This window comes from Thermobia domestica, chromosome 1, assembly GCF_964235325.1.
Source record: "Thermobia domestica chromosome 1, izTheDome1.hap1.1, whole genome shotgun sequence".
NCBI lineage: Eukaryota > Metazoa > Arthropoda > Insecta > Zygentoma > Lepismatidae > Thermobia > Thermobia domestica.
In genome coordinates, this window is record NC_137454.1 from 21,679,804 (window position 1) to 21,695,045 (window position 15,242).

Genomic DNA, 15,242 nt, shown 5'->3' on the forward strand with positions numbered 1-15,242 from the left:
TTTCAATTTTGTTTTATTTTAGTTTTAGATCCATGTTGAAAGTGAACTTTGTGCCTCCTTTACGGGTCTTTGGGGGCTTTCGGATCCAGGTCTGGAACCGGTTCCTAAGATCCGGTTCTGGAACCGGGTTTTCAGATGCAGATCTGGAACCGGGTTTTCAGATCTAGATCTGCAAAAGGTTCTTAAGATCCGGTTCTAAAACCGGGTTTTCGGATCCAGGTCTGAATCGGTTCTTAAGATCCGGTTCTGGGACCGGGTTTTCGGATCCAGGTCCGAAACCTGTTCCAGAACCGGTTCTTAAAATCGGATTTCCGAGAACCGGTTCAATTTTGTTTTATTTTAGTTTTAGATCCATGTCTTCATATAACGTCTCAAAAGAGAAACTTTTTTGAGTATTTTTTTTTTAAAATCTTGTCAGGTAGAGTATAGTGTCAAAAGACGTCGAGTCTGCACAAGCCTGTAGAAAAGGAAACAAATGAAATGCTACAAAGATAGGAAACACATTTAATTATAACGAAAAAAAAAACAGAAAATAAAATTCAATATAAATATTAAAAATACGCTTTCCTTTAATAAAAAATAAACCGAACAAAACAATTCCTCTTCAAAAAATAAAATAAAATAAAATAAATTGTATTAAGAGGTTCAGAAGTAAAATAGAAAAAGTACGTCTTTAAGAAGATTTTTTTATAAAAAAACGTCCTATTTATGTATGACAAAAGAAAAACGTGGGTTCTGCTCTCATTTACAACTAATCTTTATTATTATTATTATTATTATTATTATTATTATTATTATTATTATTATTATTATTATTATTATTATTAATAATAATAATAATAATAATAATAATAATAATAATAATAATAATAATAATATTTAACGTAAAAAATTGAAAATCTGCTTCTCTAGTCTATTTTCGGGGGCACATTTTGTCTTAGTGCTTCACTTCTGGGAGCGAGGGATCCATGATCGTGGTAGACAATATGGGTTTTCTCGGAATTCTCCCATTTCCTTACGACATTTTCATTCCACCAATTTCATCAGAATAATTCATTTTCATTAATCATCAAATACCACTAATTCTAGCTTTGGAACTTCTTGTATAAATTAAAAGACAAATTCTGACCAAGGCATATATTAAGTAGTAAACTACTAGCGTTACAGTTTCGGCAAATTAACTTGATGAAGGCAAAGTTAATTTGCCGAAACTGTAACGCTATTATTTATTAGTTAATATATGCTTTGGTCAGAATTTGTCTTTTAATTTATTAATCATCAACCTCATTCAACTTAAAGAACCTAACCGTCAGATGTTGAACTAGAAGTTTAATTACCAGGGCCGGCTCTGCTATATGTGCAACATGTGCATCTGCACGGGGCGAAAAGTTTCGAGGGGCGGCAAAATCTGTCATAACTATATTATTTAAAATAAATATTTGTTGTTGGAAACAGACTTCATGATGATGGTAGTTAAATTTACTCAGCTGATCTTCTATTTGAATACTACATTCATAAATCATGTTTACGCCGCATTCGTCTAAGGTCACATGGACAGTGCTAAAGCAAATGGTCAAACAAATCCCAGTATGAATAGCTTGATTCTAACCACGTTCAAGAACTCAATTCTCAAACATAGTGAACACCTGTTCCATTTAGTTACTTATTACAGTTTTGATATGGAAACTAGTCTTTTCTTTGTCATAAACAAGTTCCTTATCATGGAAGATGGAAGCATTTTTTTTTAAAAATTAACAGATGTAGAAGGAAAATCAAGAAATTTAGATAAAAAAAATTAGTTGCACTGGAATTGCAAACTGATATATTGAGATTCAAGCTCGATATTGAATTCTATAAAAAAGGACTATCATCTTTCCTCTGCAGCTGTATTTGCTTTTTTCTTCACTAACATAACAGATTAATATGTAAAGAAAAAACAGACATAACGAAATTGTATTTGTAGTGTTTAGACCTTTCTGAGTGAGAGTGTTGTTTCCCCTCCCTGTCGTTATTCATGATGGGGTATGATTTGTTCTTTCTAGAGAAAGAGAGGCGACAAAAGATGCAATTGTACTGGGCCCTGTTCATTATATATTATTGTCTTTCTCTTTCCATTCTAATTAACATGGAAATTCTACATTCTCTGCTATTTTAAATTCCGTTTGGATTTAGAGACAGAAATTGAAACGGGGCTATGCCCATAAAATACGATACAGGTTGCAACTCTAGCATCAAACAATGACATCAGTGGAATCACGAGTGGTGTGCGAAGGGTATAAAACAAGAGACGGAAACAACTCTTACTAAACACATGATTCTATTCTCAAACATAAACATACAGAGAATTTTAAAAACAAGGGCACAAAAAGGGTTAAAAGGAAGACGGGTCATACTGTTATGTATCGTGTGCATCAACATCTTCCATCAGCTGTACACGGCGGGTGACTGCAGTCGAGAGGATTATATCGTTCCTATTCCACAGCAGGAAAACATTATGATACTTTTTTTTTCTTGTCTTTTCTTATGGTCGTTTGATTACAAGCATGTGTACAGAGGGCGTGTGTATGCCCTAGTGGATAAACACACGACGACAATATCATCTTGAATTCTGTTCTTATTCTTTTTTAAAAAGAAAGTTTTGAGGTCATTGTCTCGTGTTTGTGAAGATGTAGTTATTTGGTATGTGTCTAAGCTGTGGTTCAGGGGGTGAGAGTTCCGACACACGACATCACCACAAGACTTCCAAGCTCTTATTTTAGTAGCTCCGTAATAAAAAGAAAAGGTACCGGTACTACTCGTAGTAGCAACAGATGTTTCATGAACGAGGCAACAAGGGCTGTTATGTGATTACAACAAGAAATTAATGAAACAAGAAGCATGTTTGTAGCAATAGCATACGCAGAATTACTGTCAATTAGGAGGGGGAGGGTTCAAGCACTCAATTTCCTTTTAAAACAAAGACGATTTTGGTATATATATATATATATATATATATATATATATATATATATATATATATATATATATATATATATATATATATATATATATATATATATATAAGGAGCGGATCAAAGGGGCTATAGGCCCCCATCCTTGACGCTCAGGTATACTCTGGATAAAATGGGCTTCAATCTTTGCTTTACACTGGGTAAAGCGGCTAACTATGGTTCAGTCCCTCCTTTCGTCATATCCTGGATCCGCGACTGTATATATATGCACACCCCCTTCGTTGTAAATATACACTACCTAAAGTGAGAAGCTAGCAGTGAGTTTTGCAAAATCAATAGTTTAAGTCAATTTTCTGAAGGTTGAAAGAAAAGAATTCATCGAGAGCAGACACTTAGCATTTCCAAAGGAATTCCTCATTCACATCACACATACCTAAAGGCATTTAAAAAACTTAAATATAATTCAAATGTACTGGTAGTTATTGGTGCATCCCCTACAGAGAATCCTGGATCCGGCCCTATATATATATAGGGTGAACGGTAACTATGTGGACAAAATTCAGTAGGTGATTCCAGACACCTGTACGAGAAAAAAAAAAGTCCTTGGAACATGCAAGCTGGTCAATAGTTTGGAAGATACAAGCCGCCGAAAGCGTGGGAAAATTAATTTTAGAGCTCTCTTCTATAACTCCACTATCCTGAATGACAGAGCTATGGCGGCAAGGTCACGTCAAAGAAACCGAATCTGCTCTATCCAAAACTGCCTATGCTTAAATCATGATATTCGTGTGCCAGGGATTCCTCAAAGGAAGTGGGGAATCCCGGGAATTATGTGTCGAAATGTGGGTCTAAAGTTGCACGGCTCGAAGGTTGTACGAACAGTAAGCAATGATTTGTTGTCGGAAATGTCATATCGCCAACATTGTCAATATGGCGCAGGAGTGTAGATTTGCTATGTGGGGTTGCATAACTGCAACATCAGGCAGGAGTTACAACAGGGAAGAATGCGCTCTTGAGTTACCATACATGAGAGGGGAAGTCGTTTGCAATGAATAGAAATAGCACATTATGTAAACAACTGCAATACAAAGGCATGGGACTTAGTCGCAACAAAGATGAAAAAAGGGTGCAAGAACTCGAAACACATGGCATATGAAAGGCTAGTAAATAAGACAAACATGCACGTGTGTTGTAGGAGTGGACCAAGTAAACGAAACTAGTAGGTCAGTCTTGTCTCGTTGTCTCGTTTCGAAGATACAGCTCGGTTTTGAAATGAGACGAGACAGGAAAAGTTATCGTCTTCCAGTAACAGTAGCAAGTAGTCGAAAAAGTTTGGGTTTATGTGGACACCGAAACACTACGCTGGTAGGAATGGCCTATGTTCTGGGAAAGAATTGAGATATGTAAGGGCCATCCAGGTCAATTTCAGTACAGATACCATTCAGGCATAGGCCTGGTGGCACTGAGGGAAACCCTAACAACTGTCAGGATGGCCGAACCGGAATTTAGCAATGTAAATAGTGTGTGGCATCTACGTCCTTCAGCCAGCGGGGAATGACGTGCGGGGTGAAGGAGGTACGGAGGTCCTGTTGCATGGCCTGCCCGATCATCTGACCTCAAACCCTTAGACTTCTACTTGTGGGGACAAGTGAAAAGTGTCGTGTATACTGAGCACATTCGTGATCTCCAAACGTTTCAACAACGTATCCGTACAACCAGTGGCAGATCCAGGATATGATCAAGGGAGTGGCTAAACCATAGTTTGCCGCTTTATCCAGTGTGAAACAGAATTGAAGTCCATTTTATCCAGTGTATACCTGAGGGTCAAGGGGGGCTATAGCACCCCCTTGGATCCGCCCTTTCGTACAACCTTTGACGAACTTCGGGTGCAACAAGAGCGATTGGAGCAGGTTCGGCAATACATGATGCGACGAGTTGCTGCATGCATTGACGCGCAGGGAGGGCACTCCCAACATCTCCTGTGAAGTTTCCAGAAGAAACAAGAACCCTGTCGCTTGCAATAAGGTATTGTAAGAATACAGGTTCACATATTCTTGTACTATACGAATGGTAGAATGACATATTTTGGAACTGGATAGTTCTATTTATGAATAACTTTGTTTCTCTTTAAGGCAGCTTTCCCTAATTTACACTATTACATCACTCTAATATGGTAACGGTACCTCTCCAAGACATAGGCCATTCATTACCTTATCTCCCGTCACCCCGCACGTTATGCTAGCTGAGGGACGTACATGCCACACACTATTTACATTGCTAAATTCCGGTTCGGCCATCCTGACAGTTGTCAGGATTTCCCTCAGTACCACCAGGGATATGCCTGAATGGTATCTGTACTGAAATCGACCTGGTTCGCCCCTACATATCTCAATTCTTTCCCAGAACATAGGCCATTCCTACCAGCGTAGTGTTTCGGTGTCCACATGAACCCAAACTTTTTCGAGTTCTTACTAGTGTTGCTAGGAGACGATAACTTTTCCTGTCTCGTCTCATTTCAAAACCAAGCCGTACCTTCGAGACGAGACAACGAGACAAGACTGACCTACTAGTTTCGTTTACTTGGTCCACTCCTACAACACACGTGCATGTTTGTCTTATTTACTAGCCTTTCATATGCCATATGTTTCGAGTTCTTGCACCCTTTTTTCATCTTTGTTGCGACTAAGTCCCATGTCTTCGTATTGCAATTGTTTACATAATGTGCTACTTCTATTCATTGCAAACAACTGCCCCTCTCATGTACTGTAACTCAAGAGCACATTCTTCCCTGTTATAACTCAGTAGCGGTTCGTAGTCTGTACAAGCACCGGTTGCAATATTGCAATATCAAAGGTATGTAGGTACGCGCAAGAGTTCCCCTCCCCCAGCATCTTGAGTCTTATCCAAAAAATATTTAGGAAATATGAAGAGGAAAGTCTTTTAAGCTCTATTTGTATATTATTGATTAAATTATTTGTCTAATATTGATTTAATATATAATCTATTTCCTTTTTTTTCAAACAGCCACTATCAATGTACGTTTATACACTATTTATATACAAAACCTCTACACTCATGTTATTGAACACGAGATAAATCGAATATATAATATGTGTCGTAAGCCATGAATGATGGTGTTCATCCGAAAAGAAGAAGAAAAAGCAAGAAAATTGCATGCACGCAGTTAAACAAAATTATTTAATTATATAAACTATGCATTATTTTAGAATGGAAGGTCTTTCTTCGATCTTTTGGGCTTCAAATTTTTCTATGACTTTATTGAGATCTGAAATGCTGCTCGCCAAGTTTCTCTGACTAGAAAGCATCGCAACCGCAACCGCAAATATTTTCCGCTTTATTTTCTTTAGGGTCCAGAAGCACCTCTCTCCTCCGATAATATGCATTTTGTTAGCATTTCTTTGTATAAATATACGGTACAAAAAGTCCATTTTCAGAAACCACGTATTTTAGTCTGTAAAGAAGCATGGAATCTAAGATGTTTTCCTTCGAAAATGAAAAAAAAAAGTTTAACGTTCCAGCAAATTAGGCTAAAGAAGACAGATGAGTATTGGAAGTGAATGATTTGATATTAATTTATGCTCTCCGCCGGAAATCGAACACGGAATCATGTGCACGAAAGAGACAGAGCTAAGAATTAGACCAGTAGTAAGACATTTTCTTCTTCGAGACTCGATCGACCCCCCCCCCAGAATAGGATTTTCTTAAAAATAAAACTTATCCCAAGTATTTTCACCTTTGTATTATAAATGTTAAATAAAATCTATTGACTTCGAACGACCCCCCCCCCCCAAACTTTCAGCCTGGATCCGTCCCTGCTACCACCAGACTTAAATTTGTTCTTTGCGAGTTTATGTTTTGTGAATAACTTCTTTCTTCCAAGCGTCTGTATCTCCCTCACCCTATCAATTGAGTCAAGCGCTGCTAAGCGGAGGAATTCGTAACTATTACAGAAGCTAACCAGTTGCGTAAGAAAGTGCAACCGCAAGAGAGCAATACGGGAAGATAGGAGCGATGCAAGAATAAATCCACTTCCCCATGTTAAGAGATAGGAGCTCGCTGCCATATGCTCAATGTTACTGCTTCCAGTGGCAACGTTCGCTGCCACTGGAAATGTAAATCTCTCTCTTTCTTTCCGTTTTTTAATTGACTTTTTTCAGAAATGTGTCAATACTGTTTTGCGCTCAAGAGCAAAGGATTATTTTTTACTGATACACTAAAAAATATCCGGTTGCACAACCATGCAATATATAGTACTAGCCGCCGCTGTTATAACCCCTGCCTGATGTTGCAGGTATGCAATCCCACATAGCAAGTGTACACTCCTGTGCCATATTGACAATGTTGGCGATGTGACATTTCTAACGACAAATCATTGTTTACTGTTCGTATAATCTTCGAACCGTGCAACTTTAGACCCACATTTGACACACAATTTCCGGGGATTCCCCACTTTCTTTGAGGAATCCCTTGCACACCAATGTCATGATTTCAGTATGGGCAGTTTTGGATAGAGCATGTTCGGTTTCTTTGACGTGACCTTTCCGCCTTAGCTCTGTCACTCAGGATAGTGGAGCTATAGACCTCTAAAATTAATTTTCCCACGCTTTCGGCGGCCTGTATCTTCCAAACTATTGATCAGCTCGCATATGTTCCAAGGACTTTTTTCTCGTACAGGTGCCCGGATTCACCTGCTGAATTTTGTCCACATAGCTACAGTTAACCCTATATATAGGGTGTTTCATACAACACCGACAGCGTTTGAGAAGTGATTCCTGACACCAAGATAAGACAGAAAGTATAGACCAACCTGGGTGCACAAATGCTTCCTTTCGGGGTTATAAGCCTCACAAAAGGTGAAAAATGAACTTTAAAGGTTCCTAGATCCGAAACTATGGGACCAACCGAAGTCGGGTCAAGACTTCACTTAGGAACTTATATGTTTCCGAATCCTAAGGTAATTACGGAATAATTTTTATAGAGGGAGTGTGGCTACGGGCATATAAAAATTGTTGGAGAAGTACCGCAGGATTCTGAAATATGGTTATTTTGATAGGGCATATATTAGTTCCTAAGTGAAGTATTGACCCGACTACGGTAGGTCCTATAGTTTTGGAGCGTTGGATTTTCATTTTTTCATGTCTTCGGCAGCCTGTAAATCCGAAAGGAAGCATTTGTGCACCTAGGTTGGTCTATACATTTTGTCTTATTTTGATGTTAGGAATCACCGCTGGTCAAAGGGAGGTTTAAACCTCAGCTGTCCTTCCTTGCATAAACTTCTGGTCTCGAGTATAGCGGATCCAGAAGGATAGGTGATGTTAATTCATAATTAGTGTGCAGTTTCCATGTAGTGGTCCACGATTTTTTTTAAATCTTTGGTATTGAAAATTTATTGGATTGTGTTTTTTAATTCACACATGACGTGCCGTGCCCCGACAGGCTGAATTGAAGAGATACCAATCCGGTCATGGCTCGTTGGCTACGTTCCTTCGGCTTTCTTCGTAGCACACGAAACGACACGAAGTTGACCATAACCAAGGAAAATGATATAGAGAGCAGTAGCGGTACGGCACGGCATGGTGTGTGTGAATGGTCGTGGCCGTGGCATCGTACGGAGCACGGCAGAGAAATGGTATTGCACGGCATACTGTGTGTGAATTAACCTTTAGAGAGGGCAGATTGACTCCTGGACGGAAAAACGGAGTTTTACATTATATCAAAATAAAATAGTGTATTGATTTATAGGTGCCTTTAAAAAGGAATTCTTTGGGGGGAACTTTCATCCCTATGTCCTTCCAGTGAATCAGCCACTGATCTATAGAATCTTTAAAAGAAACAGAATTGAGTGTTTACTCAATTGAGCTACATACATTATCCTCTCCATGCAATAACATCATTTCACAATTTGCACATTGGCGTCGTTAGCTTTTTAAATCTGGGGAGGAAACCGGATGAATCAAAATAAAAATCTTTTTCCGACAAAAGTTATATATACAAATTAGTATAATTTCTTAAAAAATATTTGACTAAAATCTAGGGGGACGCATCCTCCCGATCCCCCCGCGAAGGACGCCCGTGCTTTGCCAGAGAAAGGGAGTCAAGATTGTCCCCCAATATGAGTTTCACGTTTTCTATTACTATACAATACATGTGTTCTTCAAACTCAGGGGGGAGGAATTGCCTCTGCCCTCCCCAAACGACGCCTCTGTCTCCATGTCCGTCATCATAGATCACTCATATCTCCAAATGTCCAATGTATGACGTAGGGGCACATTTTTACAATCAGAGAAGTGGCAGAGAGAAACAAAAGAGCAAAGGAGAAAAACATGTGATAAGAGAATGGAATATTATGATGTCGGTAGCAGTATACAGCTACTTTGGATCCACGAATACAATGTCTGTAAAACTATCGACTACGCTAGCGATATTACAATATTCATTCAATTATTAACAAGTGTTCGAATATTCATTGAAATCACGAATAATTGTTCGAAAAATTATTGCAATAACGAATAACTGTCCAGAAATTTAATCAAATCACGAACAATTGCTCCAATAATTATTTAATCACTGATAATTCATACAAGAACACCACTTATTCGAACATCTGTTCAAAATACAATGGTTAAGCGGTTAGCGTACGCGCCTTTGGCGTGGGAGACCCGGATTCGATTCCCGGCGGGAGCTCATGTGGTTCGCATTCCACGTTAATCAGTAGGTCTACGTCTCATATAGCCTCGCTGCTGAAAGGGACGCTAAACTAAAATCAACTCAACTCGAATATTTATTGAAATCAGGAATAACTGGTGATGGTTCGATAGCTTTCTCCAATCACGAATAATTAATTATTAAATATTTACTCACATCACCATGATTTTTTTTGAATGTTTATTTAAAGCAGAAATAAGTTAAGTGTGAGAAATGATCGAAAGAAACGTTACAAACTTTTATGTTATTTGCTGTCATTTAAGGGACATTTATTTGTAGATTAATAACATGTCTGTCTCGTTGCAGGTTTGAAAACTCCCGATTCTGATCATGTTTACCCGAGAAGCGGACATTAACATCATGATGACTCGTCTGGAAAACTGTGAAGAGTAGAAGTAAGGCCAGAAGTGGTATGGTTCCTGTGAGCCAAAAACAAATATATATATTGACATTCATAGGAAGATTTTAGAGGTGTACGATGAGGACTAAACTTCAAAGCAACGTGGGGAAGTGGTGTGGTGTCTTGAAACAAAGACGGAATAATATTGTTAATATCAACTCTGGACACAGTGGTAGATCCAGTACTTCAACCACTGACGTTACGCTTGGATTCCAGTGGAGCACCCCTTCTACAATCTTGACCTAGCCCCCAGTGACTTTCACATTTTCCTTGTTCTAGAGCAAATAAATTGCTGATAATCGATATCTGGCATGTGATTATGTCAAAATTGCTACTTCACAGTGGCTACAAGGACTTGACGCGGATTTTTATGCAAACGGTCTAGAAAACTTTATCTGCCGTTGTGATAAGCGGTTGAACAAAAACTCTAAGTATATCGAGGACTAGTGTTGAGTGAGCTTTATCATCAAGCTGTGCGATATCGAAATTTCGATATTGACATTCGATATTTTTCTGATATCGATATCGAATAGATATATCGAATATCGATATTGACAACACTGATATCAATATTAAATATCGTTATCGACGATATCGGATATCGATATATCGACGTCGATATTTTTGCTATATCGATTATCGATATAAGCTGATATCGATATCGACGATATCGATATATCGACATATGGCACAGCCCTAGAGGTGTGTTGATCTTCTAGCTATGTCTCACACATAAGACATAATAGGCTTTTTAACCTGTTTTAGATCATCCCTCGTAATAATATTAAAAAAAAAAATGATAAACGAACACCCAAATAATTAAAGTAAAAATTTTGAATTAACGTAGAACTATTTTACTAGACCACTGTCTGACATCTTGTCAGTGAAATGATGTCTCTACTTGTTAATGAGCTCCATGTATAAACTTAACAACCTCCATGACATTAGCTTCTCAAACACTCTTAAGCTCATTACCATTATCACTAACATTAACTAGCAGCAGGAGAAGAAATGCAATCTGAGAAGCGCAGAACACCAAGAAAACAAAGAGGAAAAACAAAAATAACAAAATGCCGTCAACAAAAATTACCAACAACGAGCTCGCAAACGGTGTTTTGAAGAGATCGCAATTAACCCTTTGGCGAAGGACTATTAAGTCTAACGTGCTGTTTTCAAATCGAGGGGCGGAGTTGTTTCTACTTTAACACTGCAAGGTCATTTGTTTTAGACTAACAAGCATTATGAAGGGGGGAAAGGGGAGCATGTCGGAACATGTTGCGTTTACGTATTGATCCGCTTGAACAAAAGTGTTATTAAATGATTTGCTTCAACGCCTTTTCTCGTTAAGATAAATCTTCTCCAACGCATTTTAAGATGGTTCTTTTTTCCTTTTTTCCTCTTTCTCTCTGAACTAAAGCGAAAATAATGTATTTTGAATTTATGAAACACCGTTTGCCTCAGGAGTTTCAGCTGAATAAAATGCATTTAAGTACTTTGCAAAAAACTGAAGCTCGAATTCTACCAAGAACATGACTAAATTGCCATTTTAAAAATATCTACTTCTATCACAGATACATTGTATCTAAATACGAGTATCGTTATGATTTCAATATTTCGTAATAATTTAATGTAATTACGTATTTAAAGGCTAAAACCAGTGTTAGTCAACAATAGCACTATAATAATTAAATAAATTTGTGCACAGTACCAATTTGAAGATTTTTCTTTTTTCTTTCTTTATTATTTATTTATTTATTTTTAGATTAATGTCTCACATGATTATCCGTCGAGGCTATGGATGGTGATCGTAATGAACAAAATGGTGGAATAATGAAAGTGAAAGAAAACGGGAGAACTCTGAGTAAATAAACTCGTATGGTTTTCGTCCACTACAAAATCTACTTGGCGCTATCGGAGATCGAACTAGGGACCCTATGAACTATATATACATACCTTTCCAGAAGTAAATATTGTAGATTGTTCTCTTTTTCCACGCACTGATTCAATCCAAACCTATTAGCGGACGCGCCTTTGGCGTGGGAGACCCGGGTTCAATTCCCGACGGGAGCTCAAGTGATTCGGATTCCACGTTAATTAGTAGGTCCACGTCTCACATAGCCTCGCTACTGAACGCGACGTTAAACTCAAAATCAATTCAACTCAATCCAAACCTAACTTAGTCTGAGGTGCTAAACTATTCTAACCTAATCTAGTCAAAGATGGTAAACTATTCCAACTTAATCTAACTTAAGATAATAAACTATTCTAATCTAATCTAATTTAAGATACTAAACTATTCTAGCTCAACTTAATCTAAGCTCCTAAACTATTCTACTATAATCTAATCTAAGATGCTAAACTGTCAATATCTAACATAATCTAAAGTTTTTTTTTTTTTTTTTTTGCCAGTGATATGTTAGGATCTATAATATTCAAGAGTTTGACAAGTAATAGAACATAGAAACATTCTATTGTGCCTATCGAAAGAAAGGTTTACTGCTTTTCGTGTCAGTGAACAGTGACATCCGGCGACAATTATTTACAATCCATCAAAACATTGTCATCGATGGTATACTAATATCTTCACGTACCGATGCAACGGCGCCTACCGCTTCTTCACACATCTCCATATATAGACATCGATACAAGATATGTATGTGAGAATCTGTCAGAAGAGAGTACTACACAGGTATTGTATAGTTCATGTATGTTGTGTACCTCAACAAGTGGAAAACAGCCCACTTCTAGAGGCAAGACAGGTGTATCTATTGGTACGTGTGTGTGTGTGTGTGGATGCCTACATGTGTTAGAATTTCTGATGAGCCTTGCCTCAAGGGCTAATTAACTGTATGTTCACATGAGTAAAAAGGAGTCGCGTTAAGTTTTGTCTCGTCATTAATGGTACTTCAGCACAGCAATAGTTGTCTCTCACATGAGCTGAATATGTGATAACAATCTTCACATATTTATCATGTTATTTCTTGTATTGTGTTTCATCCCTAGAGTGGCGTTGGTAGATACACTTTTAAGAGTAAACTTCGAAACTCCTCTTCAGTGTTGTTATTTCAGATGTAAAGCGGTTGCTTCTGGTGTGAAGGATTTCTAGTTGAATCCCAGGGCGAGTGGTGTAGGGCAGTGCGATATTCGGATCTGGATATCGAGAATTGATATCGACAAAATATCGATAAACAAAATACCGAAAAATATCGATTTATCGGCCAGTAATTTTATCGAATCGACATTTCGATATTTAGAATATCGATTTATCGATAGGCATATATATTCAATATCGCCCAGCCCTCGTGTCTATTACCCTTCATTGTGTCTTTTCGAAGCTGCCAATTATCTTCTAATATCGTTGGTTGAACTGATGCATTTTTTTATAGTCTTCAAGGTAGTAACAGGATGCTCTGTGACGTTTACTGACCATATTCTTTGTAAACTACATTGGCAGAGCAAGGAGAAGACAGCAAACCTACCGTTGATAGAAGACAGTGGTGACAGGCGAAACAGGGATACTCGAAGGTTTTCCACAGACGTTTCTCGTGGATTCATAACTAATCGTACACTGGCAACACTTGATTTATTCCATTCTACCTACCTCCTTCCCACCCGTTCACCTCCGATGCTTCGGGTCCCTGGTTCGATCCCAGCTCGCGCCATGTGGACTTTGTGGTGGGCAAATACCGTGCTCGTGGGTTTTCTCGGGGTTCTCCCGTTTCCTCCCACTTTCTTCATTCCACCATTTCAATCATCTCTCATCATCTCCTTTAGCCGAACCGACATAACCGTGGGACGTACAACTTAAAGATTTCATTTTTTCCTTCCCTCCCCTTCATTGCCAAATCTGTTCTCTCTGTCCTGGCTCTGATCAGAAAATCGCATTCTTACGTTTTACTTCGGCTAATTGTAAACAGCCGAAGTATCAGGAAATGATAGTGGAATGTTAAACTTGGGAGTTTCATTTAACTTCATATGAAGAGTGTAATCTGCTGCCTCTTTCAAATGCCATTAGGGCAGGAAATATATTTTTTTCATCCTGGAGTTTCACGTCCCACAATTATGCTCCGAAGCTAAAGGAGACAATAGATTTTTAATGAGATTGATGCTAATGGTGGAATGACCTTTTTGTAAATATATGTACTAAATTTATGCATGGTAGACCCGGGTTCGATTCCCGGCGGGAGCTTATGTGGTTCGGATTCCACGTTAATCAGTAGGTCCACGTCTCATATAGCTTCGCTGCTGAACAGGACGTTAAACTCAACTCAACTCAACTCAACTCAAAATTTATGCACTGATTTAATTTCTAATTTAATCTACAAGTTATCAAACTCCTTCCGCGTCACGGTAGACCCACGAAAGGTGTGATATAACAACATTTAAACTATATTTATTATTGGAGTATATCGTATAATGACTTGCATATCTCCCATTGATAAATGCTTCACGTAGTTTTCACACAATCACTTAACTTACCAATTTATATTTTTATAGTATTATTAACCACATAACATATTAAGACAGTCTTTGACATAAAACTTCGGTGAACTAGTTCAGCATGAAATTCATGAAATTTGTTGTCTCGAAAACGAGACGAGAAATTCGATATTTCCCACCTTGTCTCGAATTTGAAAGGACACATCTCGTCTCCTGGGTAAACATTGATGAGAATACGAACAGAAATATGGAGTACAAACTAAAAACAACAACAAAAAAAAAAAAAAAAAAAAAAAGACGCCCATAGGTTTGAAAGGGACTCGAAACCCCGACGAGTTTCCCCTCAGAACGATCTCAGCCTAACGCCTCAGATCTTTAAAACTACATTACACCGAAAATTTGTTAAAGTACCCTCGTATATTTATAAAATTTTCCATTATTATAATTGAGATATGACTTTTTAAATTGTCTTTTAGGTGCAATAATAATAATTTGGAATACCGCTAAGAACAATATTATTTGAATTATCAATAATTTTACACACACCAATTTATTCGGTTGTATTATTATTATTATTATTATTATTATTATTATTATTATTATTATTATTATTATTATTATTATTATTATTATTATTATTATTATTATGGCGATTTGCGTGTTAATGAGCTTTGCAATGACCATTAAATCCCCTTCCCTCCGATGAATATAAAGAAACAAGCAAA

The 15,242-nt window shown here is 37.7% G+C and overlaps 1 long non-coding RNA gene across 1 annotated transcript in view; it reads left to right on the plus strand.

The window, feature by feature from the left end:
* The window catches only part of LOC145665938 (uncharacterized), a 91,809-nt gene extending 80,038 nt beyond the window's left edge, over positions 1 to 11,771 (plus strand). Inside the window, exon 3 of the long non-coding RNA XR_014127680.1 lies at positions 9,984 to 11,771. This is a non-coding gene — a long non-coding RNA (uncharacterized LOC145665938). The remainder of the gene's footprint in view (positions 1 to 9,983) is intronic.
* The last annotated feature ends 3,471 nt before the right edge of the window (positions 11,772 to 15,242 follow it).